We start from the raw sequence: 12,985 nt of genomic DNA on the forward strand, positions 1-12,985 counted from the left end.
CCATTATTCGTTATTACTTGTCTCTATCCAGTCCGAGTTCACGGTGATAAATCTAGCTTATAAGGCACTTACAAAGATGGGTGTGGTGTGCTGATAGCATTCATGATTAAGTGCTTTCCTGTGTCAAATATAGCCTGTAATATACTACAAACAGGCAGTCGATTTTTTTATACAAACTGATCTGGCTGCTATCAGACTCTGACATTTTATACTAATACTTAAAATAAATCTAGAAACAGGAAAGAAAGTGCTGAATTATTGTTTTAAGCTAACTGTGAGGGCTTATCTTCAAAGTGACAGAGTTTCTATTGTATTTAAAGAAACTGGTCAGTATACTGGCATAAAGGTTAGAAGTACGCATGAAGCTGGAGTTAAGTTCCAGCCTCAGTTTTCACTTTTGATATAGACCCTCTAAGATGCTTTTTTTTTGTTGTTGTTCTAACATGAAGATTTAAAAATACTTTTGCTTTATTTTTTCCCCAAGCTTGCCAACTTTGCATAAAAGCCTACTCCTATTGAAATCACTGGGAGTTTTGCCATGCATTGTAAAAGTTCTGGGATGTGGCAGCATGTACTAAAATCCTTGTGATTTGTTGGACTACTTGGACAAGAGCTAGGGGTATGTGAGCTACCATCATCAGCCCTTTCTTTCCACATCTAATCTCAGGTAACTTTTGCATGCCTTTTGAGATCCCTGGTTTAATTGCTAAAAATGTTACTAAAGTTGGGTCCCCTTGAAATTGATTAAGACAATTTTCCATCTGAAAGTGCTCACCTTAGTGTGTTTTAGAGAATTGGCATTTCACTATATATAAGGACTAGTTAGACAGAGTTAGACCCAAAATCAAGCTGAAAACAAAACTGATTGAGTATAAAATATTTTAATGAAGGTCATTAAATGGTCATCTGCTAAACAGAGGGCACATTTCAGAGTCATGTGTGAGATTTGGACCATCTTGAGGCTATTTTCACTTTCCTTGAGCCTAAGACTGAGCTTGTCAGTCATCTGTGCAGCGCACACCCATGGTCACACCAGGCTTGGCTCCAGATGTGTGTGCTGAGGAAAAGGTGGATCACACTTACACTGGGATGTGAGCTGAGCTTCCCTTCCCACACGCTGAACAGATCAGGTGTGATATTACAGACCCTAGAAGATTTCTTGAGTCTGGTTCATCATGAGCACAGTATGGGGGTTTGGAGTTGGAGCTGCACCTGGGCAAAAAGGCAATGGGATGGAATTCTGAATGAGGACCAGGAAAATGGAGTTTCCAATCCCGAGCCTGTTCTCAGGCCTGATGGCAACTTCATAGCATAGATGTTTCTTTTGTCATTTTGCCTAGAAGTGAAAATTACTAGCTGTGACATGTCAATGTCAAATTCTGAATATAAGGAAATGTGACAATAACACAAAATGATTGAGAAATAAAAATTAGGAGCATCTTTGAAAGGCAAAAAAATTGTAATCTTGAAAGAATGGACTGACACACTGCTCATGAAACATGTAGGAAAAAAAATCTATTGAATTTATGCATAATGACTTTTTCTTATTACTGTTACCATGTGTTGTAACTCTTCTCATAGGCCCTAATCCTATGAAACATCAACAGAGAACAACTCAAACACAAGAGAAATCACATTATTAGAATTGCTTGCATGTGCAAGGTTGCTGATTGTTTTACATGCCCTTGCTTACAGCAAGAAAATCCAAACTCCAACACTTTTTTTTGGCAGCTTGATTAGTGTTTTGGGTGGATATTAGCAAAGGAGAATTATTGCTGTCTCAAACTTACTAGTCCGAAAATCAAACTAATTTTTTTAAAAAATTAGTATACAACTTTTTGAGTCATTAGACATATGTGGGGTTGTATGTGTGGGATGAGTGGCTGATGAAGGAATAAAGCTTTTCTAAGGCATGTGTGAGAACTTTTTTTTTTTTAAATTGGAAATTAGAGTATACATTCCACCATTTTAACTACCCAACACATAAAATACTGATACTATAACCTTTGATTTCCTGAAGTCATCTGAATAATTAAAATCATTCTTAGCTAATAGAAAGAGAGGAAAATACTTTCAATGCAAGTCTATTTGTTTCTTCTTGCTGACCAGTGTTCTAATTGAGGTTAGAAGTGAGATTTGTGTGTCATTGGTCATTTTACTAAAGCAACACTTCTTTCCTCAAAGTCAGAAATTATTTCCCTAGAAATTATATTAAACAATATTATTGCAAAAATCACATTCCTGTTCCTGGAGTGTGGAAGTTTGGTGAGTCCTTTTAACAGCCTCTGTTTAACACACTGTAATGGCAAGGGGTGAGGCAAAATTGAAGGAAAAAATGCCTGAGTGACAGCACCCCACCCAGATAAGGCCACTGCTTAGAGAAACTCGGGAATGTCTCAATGCAAGTGCTGTGCCAGGAACACACGCTCCACTGCATCCAGGAGTGATTGAAAATCACCCAGCTCTTAAAGAGGTCAGCAGTAGCAACAGCCTGCAGCCTTGTTCTCTCCTCTCAACACAGGAAAGACTCATGCCCCTCCTCAATCTGATTTAGCTCCCTTTTCTTGCAACCTCCACCTTATTTATAGAATCGCAGAATAATTTAGATTGGAAAGGACCCCTGAAGGTCATCCAGTCCCACCCTTTGCTCCTGACAAGGCTGATTTAAAAGCCAGATGAGGTTATTCATGGCCTTGCCTCATCAGGTTTTGAAAGTATCTGAGGGTGGAGATTCCCCCACCTCTCTAGCTGGGTTTAACCACTCTTACCATAATTTTTTTTCTTCTTATCCATGCTGAAAATTTCCCTGGATGCAAGCTGGGGGCATTGCTTATTGCCCTTTGGCTGCATGTCTCTGAGACAAGTCTGACTCCCTCTTGTCCTTTAAGCAGCTGAAGACCAGAGTCATATTCAGAGTCCTCTCCACCCCCAGTCTTTCCTTCTCCAGGCTGGCAACCTCGATTTCCTGAGCCTTCCTTGCACATTGTGTCCCACAGCCTTGGTGCTCCTCCACTGGGCTTGGTCTGACACGTTTATGCCTTTTGCTGGGAATCCCAAGAGTGGGCACGACAGAGCACCCAAAGGTGGCCTCAGTGGAAGGGAGCAGCTCTTGGCTGCTCTCTGCTGAGGCAGCCTGGTGTGTTTTAGCTTTCCTTGCCTCAAGGGCGCACTGCTGACTCATCTTCTGCAGGTTCTCCACCTCAGGTCCTGCTCTGCCCTCCCAGGCAATCTCCAGTTTGCACTGCTGCAGGGGCTTCTTCTGTCCCAAGTTAGGGACCTTGCATCTGTTCTGACGAATTTTATGACGTTTTTGTCAGTCAGAAAGGATATAAGGTGTATATCAGCAAATCCATCATCCTTTCCTTCACAAGAAGATCTTTCCTGTCTGTATTTGAGCTTTAACTTTCTGACTTCTGTCAGAAGCCAATGGACAAGTAACTGGTTTGCACCCCGTAAATTTGGCTCTGCATCACAAAATCTTCATGCTTTAAAACACTTTTCACTCCCTATACATAGTCTGAGACAGGATTTTTCAGGTCCTTCACAGATGAGGGTAGGTCTAACTCCCTCAGAGGAGCACACTTGTTGTAGTGTGTTCGACTACCCTGTGTTAGGCCAAAAAGCAGCAGAGGAGACTGTGATAGTCTCACTCAACAAAATGAAGAAAAAAAACAATGAACAGAAAGGACACAAGCCTAATTAAGCTATTTTCAATCACCTGGAGAAAATATTGAATAGTTAGGAAAAATTTACAAAATAAATACAAAAAAAAAGGAAAACCCAACCAAAACCTGAGGAATATCATATAAGAATTGGCATACAAGAAATTAGCATATGAGATATTGCCACCAGAATGTATCAGTTAGTTCACCCTGACCTTTCTTCTATGGAAATGCCAGTGGCCCATCCCTGGAAGGGTTCAAGGCCATGCTGGATGAGGCTTTGAGCAACCTGGTCTAGTGAAAAGTGTCCCTGCCCATGGCAGGGGGAGGAGGGACTAGAAGATATTGAAGGTGCCTTTCAATCCAAACCATTCCATGATTCTGTGGTGTATGTCACATCATAAACAGGGCCCTATTTCTGCCCTTGAAAGTGAGAAGGAGTGTAATAGCAGCTTTTTCTCCTCCTGGAAAGCAAGAGAAATTTCTGAACACACGTGCAAAAAGTGTAGAAACATTCATTATCTGGGAGTTTGTTTTTTTTATCACAGGTGGCAGAAAAAGAATCTCAGAGGACTGAATTTTATACTGCATTCCATGTCTCCTATTCTTGCGATAATATTCAGGAGAATGCTAAAGGAGTCTATTGAGAAGGCAAGGCTTTGAGGAAAACCAGAACATTTGCACACCTGATGGCAATTCTGCCAGGTTTGTCCCTGGCCAATAGATAATAGTTACCCACAAACTGTGTATCAAACAGCTGAATATATAGTCCACAATCTCTTAAAAGCTTCATTTAGGTCCTAAACTTTTAAGCAAATCTTCTATAATTTGTGTTAAACTCTCAGCTTTTCACTTGAAATCCCAAATTGTTTCCTTGCTGCCTCCTCATATGTGATTAGGTATATTTTGTATGCTCAAAAATATTCTCAAAAATATTTGAGATTTTTTGAAGACTTTTAAAAAAGCTAGATTGTCATCTCTTTTATCAGCAATACATGAACACTATCTTAATTAGAAAAGGGCTGATAATCATACTAATATCTGTGAGAGCTCTGCTGCAGAATTCACCTGGGACAGATTCAGTGTCTAAATTATAAGTAAATTTTTGCATGGTCAAAAGAGAGGCAAGCAAAGATGCAATAGTTCCCTCCATTATAATTATTTGAATGACCATGTGTTCATCCTGCAGAATGGAAATACCTTGCAGCAGGAGATAAATGTGGGAAGGGCAGGAAATCCAGCTGTCCTTTGTTCATGACACTGTGAGGAGGAAACTCTAGAAAGCCTCAGTGCCTGACTCATGGCACCATCTTTGGAGTGAAATTGAGAATGTAGCTTCCGACAGCAGTGGACATGGCCAAAGGCATTGACAAGGCTCAGGGGTCAGACTCAGAGGTGACAGACTGATCTAATTTCTGGGATTTGACAAAAACAACACATCTGGTTTAAAAAGCAAAGCAAAACAAAAACTTATGTGAGGAAAAAAAGATGGCTTGGAGGATCTGAAAGGCCTTTGCCAGACGCTCTCACTCAGCAGTGCAGTTCTCACTGTTCTGGATCACTTCTTTGCTGTTTATCTTGAGTAAAGCCCTTTGTAATTAAGTTAATACTGATTTAATCATGACAATCATAGCTGGTAGATATCCAAGGAAATGATAAAAAAAATTAGGCAGTGTACAGATCGCATCTATGGCAAGAGATTGAAGAATAAAAGAATACTGCAGGGGCAGGCCATGCTGCAGTGTTGTTTTTGTTTTTGTTTTTTTTTTGAAACTGCTGCTGAAAACAAAACAAAACAAATGGGAAAGTTAGGGCTGCTTCTTCTGCAAGATTACACATGATTTGTGTAATATACTTGGACTAGTTTCTTAACACAATCCCACGAAGTGGTGAGGGTTTGACAGCCACGTTATTACATCGCAACTTGGCAGAGAGGCTGTGGGAGACAAACTCATTGTGTTTTAGTCATTTGTGCTCATTAGCAAGTGCAAAGTCATCAAAGCCGTGTTTGTCTTCTGCTAAGTGGAGCTGCAGTTCTCTCACCTGGACTCAGCATCATTCAGATATGCAGCAAAGTTGTCCCATCTAACACCTCATCTTTTAAAGAAAATGAGTTGGGATTATGAGACATAAGGCACAGCTCCACGCTTTCCTCAGGTTTTCTAACGCCCTGGCTAGCTGTCTGCCCAACAGTAGCAGTGGATTGGAGGAGTCCTGGGGGCAGGTGCTGGAGCCACTACCTGCAGTGCCACTACAATACTTCATCAGGCTTAGGCCTCCATCCTTAGGTTGGAGCTTGCTTAGATAAGGTAACCAGCGCTAGCAGAGGAAAACCCTTTAGCATGATTCATGATTCAATGCCACAGCACAGTTTCAGATTAGAAAATGTAATTACCCTGATCAGTTGTTTACAAAGAAATTGTTTGAAGCTTTCCAAAGACATTGTTTGCCATCGGGGCAGTATCACTTCCATTGTATGTTTTGTGTACTGGCCTGATAGATAATGATGGGAGCTCCAAGAAAATGACTCTCCCTCAGAGCATCAAAGTTCTTGTAGTATTTGTAACCCAGCTACAGAATGTCATGCAAGATGCATGCAAGTCTCTAAATCTGTGACTATTAAGTTCATTATGTTTTAATTTGAAAATTGGACACTCAGTTTTCAAGGATTTATGGCCTTATCCTGAACACACTGAAGTCAATGGAAGTTTTTTCCTTGGCTTCATTTGGAACAAGATAGAGTTCTTGGGATGTAATGTTTGATCTCCAAGTAATGGATTCAAGAAATAACTAGATCTGAATAGTTATCGAGATCACTTAGAGCTAATCAGATAAAAACTCTACAATTTTGAGGGAAAGAATGAGAGTACCAGAAATTCAGGGTCCCTGAATGCTGCCGGAAGACATAGTGGAAAGCATTTCTGTGCTGACAAAATTTAAATCACAGTCAGAAGCATTTTAATCTGACTCAAGCTGGAAAACCACAGCTGACTTGCAGATCTGAGCACCTCTGAAGGAACGGCCATTTAATTTTAAACTGCAGTTCAAAACTGGTGCTGAGCTTAAATGCTACTTCACCCTGGGGTCAGTATATGAGACAAATCTCTCACCACTTATAATCCAAAATTAAAATCTGTTTGTAAACCTTTGAATGCTGGGGATTGCTATGTCTGAACACAGCCAAACTCAGATTTTTTCATTTTTTCCTTCTTCACATTAATGTAAGGCTGCTTGGTGTGGGGATAAGGGGAATCGACAGTAACTCTGCTACACTGGTTTTCTGGAATGGGAAATTTTTCTGAATGGGAGGAGCTTCGTAAATTAATTAACCAAACAGTGACAAGAGCAGTAGAACAGGTGAAGAAAACATCTTTAACCTTCATTGTGCTTTAACATGGCTGATTTCCCTGCTATGTGGACACATTGTGCAGAGACTTATAGTTCTTTACAGATGTGCCTTTTGAACTTCATCTTATCCTTGGGTAGACTGGACCCTGACTGCCCTTAGTCTCTGAAGATGCTTGAAAACAGCAAGTCTAACACATGCAAAATTTTGCTATATTTAAGTCACTAGTTTTCAGCTATTCTAGAGGAGCATCAGGTGTGTGTAAAATGTATAGGCTTTGATTGAAGGGATAACTTTATTGTGAAAGGGATACTGAATACAGCATGAGCTGCTCAGAAACCCAGCTGAACTGAGTAAGCTCAAGCTGCCAGCAAGCTGGTTTGCTATCCAGTGCCAAAATTGGATTGCATTGCTTCCTCTTGCTATGGTGGTGGTGGCTAGTTGCATGCCCTGCATCGGTATGATGTGACACAAACATGGAGCAGGGATTCATATTTGTAAGATCTGGGATTCAAACCTGAAAACAGCTAGTCTGGGAGACAAGCCCAGAGAAATCTTTCTGTTTGGCATTTATTAACTATCACTTTGCAAGGGTGAGGGACATTTATAGTACTCTTTCACCTTTGCCAGCAAAAGAAGGAGTAGTTTCAGTTATCTTTGAAACCCAGAAGATTCTCTGTTCCTGTGCAGAGGTCTAGAGAGCTGCCAGAGCCACAAAGGCATGCCCCTGACATCTGTAAGCCGTGGTTACAAAGATCTCCTCCCCTTACACATACCCTTTACCCCCCCTTCACTTTGCCTTCCTCCTCCAGCCTGACCCCAGTGGGTTCCTTGCTGGAGGCTGTGCCAGAAAGAAAATGCATATGCTGATTTTCATCCCCCTTTAATGGCTGGGAGAGCTACCCATACCCCACCATACCACTTGTGTCAGAGATATGCCCCAATAACTGTTGGAATTATCAACAATTAAATGTTGGCTGCCATTCATGACACTGGTTTTACAAATCCACAGCTAGGTCTCACCTTCTCTGCAGATCTCTCCTCAGCCAGCAGTGCTTCACCATGATGCCACTCCAATGTTGATTCTGCCACCAGCCTTCCACTCATTTTTGGTAGTCAGATCACAGCATTTTCACATGCTGAAATTGTCAGTAGGGAAGCATTTCTTGTCCCCCTATGCTCCTGACAGCATTGCGTAAAGCCATTTCCTACACACAGCATAATGAACCGGAATTTCTCCTCCTACAAAAGGCCATATCCCCCTCCAGCTGCATACACAGAGTCAGAACTTGTAAATGCATGCTAGCCCATGGCCTTACACAGTGCTGTAACTCCTGTTCTCTGTTGGAAATAACAATCCAGATGGAACTATTCGTGAAATCCAGAGTTTGTTTTTTCTTGCGTGCAGTAGCTTTCCAGTATTCCAAAAACAGGATTCCTTTGGAAAGGGGCAAAATAAAATTCTTGAAGAATTGAACCCATTGATCTCAGCCATTTCTCCCATTCCCAGAACAGCATAGAGACAGCCAATAGATCACATACAGGTGTGAGCATAGCAGGAAGATCCAAGTGGTTGGAGCACTGGAAGACACTGAAAATGTGAAAGGGTCTGAAAAACTGGTATTTAATGCACTGATCTTTGGAGCCTTCACAATGAGCATTGTTAGATATAGGATCTGCTAAACAATGAGTCCTTGATAGGACATAATACCTATTCAGAAGCTCAGCTTTGCACACTTGCTCTTAAAACATCCTTAGCTCAACTTAAATTTACCTTTGTTACACACAATGCACATGTGACAGACGGTTGCATTCATTCATCTACTTTATTTAGGTCTTTGACAGGCTTACCTACTCTCTGCTGTAAAGCTGGGATTCTTATGGGTTCCTGAATCAATGGTATTGCTAATTAGTACCATTTGAAATTGTCAGTGTCAGATGCTTCAGGTGACACTGAAATAACATTGAGAAAAAGTTAGAAACCTAGAGATCTGTGAGTGAAACCTGATTCTGCCTAATTTCCTTCTGTGCCTACCTTCTATTCCCTGCTTGGACAGTTTTTTCTTTTGAATAAGAAATGCAATTTCCAGCACATACTGTCCTTCATCTACCAGCCAGCAAAGACCCAAAAGTACTGCTTGTTGTTAGCAATTGGTTGAGCACCTCCTATTACCTCAGGCTGGCAGCCAAGCTGGCAGGTCTGGGAAAGGTATGACAATCCAGGATGCAGTATCCTTACTGGACATAATGTGCTCTGCCAGCCAAGCAGACGCTTTCCATAGTGAGAGGCACTCCTCTAGTATGACAGGAAATGGCAGGGACAAAAAAATGGCAAAGTTTTTCCCCAGAAACACCCTGTTCTGCTTTAATTTCTTAAATGGGAACTGCCTTGTAAACAGTTGCTTTTATAAGCTTGCCTGCTCTTTCAAATTTTGGCAGTGGCACCTACAATCACCTGAACAAAAGTGGCCATTTGAAAATATGTAAATGTTTAAAATATCATCAATTGAAAAAAGGGAATTTCAGGGCTTCAAAACGTACAAAAATATGTTTGTGCATTAGTTGAGCTGAATTTAGAAGAGCTTTAATAATTTCCAAGATTTAAAGAAAAATTTGAAAATAGATGTTTGTATAAAATATGTGCCTAAATTATAGCTGTTTATGGCAGTCTCTGGAGACTCTCAACTGGAAAAATATTTTCTGGAGAAGTGTTGACATGCTGCAGTTCCAAAGAGCAAATCCATAGCATGGCAAGACAGTCTCTCCTAGTAGTTAAGGTTTTAATTAGAGGTAAACATTACTTAGCTCATCTGGTAGAAACTCTTCCCAGGAGCTAAGCGGGTCATTATTCAGATTTCTGTCTGCCACTGTAAAGTGCAGCGTTAATGGGGGAAAGAAAGAGGAGAAAAAAGAAAGGACTGCTAAACATAGGAGGTCACACGCCAGTGGGACAAGCCCGTTCTTGCTTCCCTAAGAAGAGAGTTTGCACATTAGTTGAGGCAGGAATGGCAAGCTAGCATTTCAAGGAGGGCAACTTATGAAGTAGAAGTAATTGCTGGTGTGATTGGCCAAATCAGAATGATCTGAAAAGCTCTTCAGGATGATTGTGAGTTTGATCAAGTACAAGAGTGAAGAGGAAGCAATGCATTTGCCTATGTTCCTTATTTAACAGTCAAAAGAATAGATGGAAATTAAAAGTAGAAGCTGTGGAATCTCCTGAAAGCAAATTTATTACCTTTAAGATATACAGAAATGAGAATCTTTGCTCAAAATCAGAAGAAATTTCACCCATGGGACTTGGCAGCCCACTCATTGCTCACATTCCCAGCTAATCTAGGTGCTGTGGCAGAGAGGCAGACTAGCCCAAATCTCACAGCTATTGCTAGTCCTCTCATAACTCCCACTTTCCCTCCCCTTCTGCAGTGCTTTAAAATGACATTGGATATTTATGGGGTTGATAGTGAAAAATATAGGCCTGCCTTTTAAATGGCCATCACTTTTTGTCACCAGACAGCCTTATTATCTGTGATTGGAGAGGGTGAAAACCATTGGCATGTAAATAAGGTGCTTGGGAGGTGGCAGACGCAGGGGCTGTGGATTGACATGCACGGCCACCAAGGGCTAGCCAGCGTCAGACACCCTGGCTGGTCGGCTTGGCTTGGAAGCCTCAAAATCAACGAAACACAGAATTATAGAATCATGTAGGGCCTCTTGTAAACCTCACAGACAAGCCCACCACTAAACCATGTCCCTAAGTGCCACATTTCCACATCTCTTACGCATGTCTAGGGAAGGTGCCTCAACCACTCCCCTGAGCAGCCTATTCCAATGTTTGCCACCCCTTCTGGGAAGAAATGTTTCCTAATATCTAATCTAAACCTCCCCTGGTGCAGCCCGAGGCCATTTCCCCCTGTCCTGTCTCTCCCTACTTGGAAAAAGAAACTCAGACCCTCTTCTCTACAACCTTCTTTCAGGTCATTGTAAAGAGCAATAAGTTCATGGTCTGTTCCCTTCCCCAACAGGCCCCAGCCTCCTTTTCTCCAGGCTGGACAATCCCAGCTCCCTCAGGCTCTCCCCATGGGACATTTTTCTCCAGACCTATGATGAGCTTCATTACAAAGGTCTTGTTTCTGTTTGGACTCTGGCCCCTTCTTTGTCCAAATCTAGGAGATTATTCTAGAAAATTAGAACATATTTTCTGCCAAGTACTAATGCACCTTAAATGTCATTCTTACCTAGCTGTAGGAAGAATACTGTTTCATCTAATGAGGGATGAAGCTAAGTGCTAATGTCTGTTTATTCTTAGAGACTAAGTTATCTGCATTAGAATTTGTCTTTTGTTTGGTTTGTTTACACAGTGTTTTCAGACCTGGTTTTCTAAAGGTTAGGGAGGAGAGTTACTGAGGCTTTGAGCATAAATCTCAGCTGCTCTCTGTGCTGGGCTTTACCAGCTCTGTGCACCTACTCTCAAGGATGCCTTTATTATCACTTCACCCATCTTTGCCTTGCAGTTTCCTGGTGCAAACTGGAAAAGAGGGAGCCAGAACTCACTGTGCCTGGAATTTACAATGCTTTCATCCTGCACTGGATATTAAAGGCAACTAGAAAAAAGTCGGTTTGGATTATCAAGTCCACATAAACAACAACTTATCAGATATCTGTATTGTAAAAGAATCGCTTGTAGTACTGAGGAATATCACTAGAGACACATATTTCATGTGCTTTATGATTCATTGTTTTTCAGCTGTCAATTTGAAACAAAACCTTAAGTATTTTGAATCGTTTCTTCACCAAAGCTGCAAAAGCTTTGGGGAATTCTTTGGTTGGAAATTCTGATGCGGGTATATATTATTTTTAGGGATAGTTAAATAGAATTCTCATGCATTGGGTAAATAGAACCAGTGCATGATTGATGGCTACAGAATCCCCTGCAATTCTCTCTGAGCACCTCGCAGTGTTCTGTTAATTATCTCACCACTCATTAGAAAATCAGGGTAGTTCTTCTGTATCACTTAAGGCTGCTGCTATGTGGTGTAGGGAAACCTGCCCATGGTTGCTCAAGATGTCTGGATCAGAAACCCCAGTGTCAGTCACTTATGTTCTTGATTATCCCCCTAATCAAGTTTTCCTAACAGGGAAATACAAAATTTCCAGACTAAGTCCTCCCTTCTGTTCTATGGCTTGACACACCCCCCCACATTATCCAGCTGTCACCCCTGCATATCAGTGTGTAGTCACACCGCTTGTGGATCCTGCTCCTGCACTTCCAGCCTCTCTTGTACCCTGCACTGCCTTCCACTGCCAAGAAATGCTTGTCCCTTCAGCAGCTTTGCACCCTCCTCCCAAAGATCCTCAGTGCAGCATGGTGGGGACGTGCAGAGTTAAATAACCAGTTCTGTGTGTTCCTGGGAGCCAGATTTGCTTAGAGTACTCAGTCACCAGGGCTGCCAGAGCTGGCTCCAAGCTCCCCTAGTCACTGAGCCTCTTGCTTATGCAATATCACAAAGAGTCATCATTCCCACAGAAATGTGACTCTGAGGGTGTATTTTGATGTTCTGACTGTCCTGACCATCCTGAGCACCCCCTGGGCAAATTGCTGGTGCCATGTGGCAGGGGCAGCTGCTGCTCTGTGGTTTCCCAACACTCAGAAAGGAGAAGTGGGGAAAGGGAAGAAAGAAGTGAAGGAAGGAGCAAATCAGCTGCTGCCAAACCCATGTGTTGAAGCATCCTGTGGCATAACCCACCTGGCTACTCCACCATGCACACTGCAGCAGGATTGTGTGGTGAGAATGCTGCAGAGAAGAGGAGAGCACTGGTGGGCCAGAGGGGAGGGGAAGAGGAACAGGAAACTAGGAATGGAAATTAGGGGAGAGGCAAAATCAAGTGGGAAATGTTTCGTTGGTGTGATCCGTGGTCTTATTCAGTCCTCCTCATAAAATCCCTATCCCAATTTGAGAACTCTTTCTGCATTGGGGGA

The 12,985-nt window shown here is 41.8% G+C and overlaps 1 long non-coding RNA gene across 1 annotated transcript in view; it reads left to right on the plus strand.

Moving 5' to 3' along the window:
• The first annotated feature begins 578 nt into the window (after positions 1-578).
• Positions 579-12,985, plus strand: part of LOC113458664 (uncharacterized) — a 33,500-nt gene continuing 21,093 nt past the window's right edge. Inside the window, exon 1 of the long non-coding RNA XR_003379143.2 lies at positions 579-667. This is a non-coding gene — a long non-coding RNA (uncharacterized LOC113458664). The remainder of the gene's footprint in view (positions 668-12,985) is intronic.

The sequence above is a fragment of the Zonotrichia albicollis genome, chromosome 1 (genome assembly GCF_047830755.1).
Source record: "Zonotrichia albicollis isolate bZonAlb1 chromosome 1, bZonAlb1.hap1, whole genome shotgun sequence".
Taxonomy (NCBI): domain Eukaryota; kingdom Metazoa; phylum Chordata; class Aves; order Passeriformes; family Passerellidae; genus Zonotrichia; species Zonotrichia albicollis.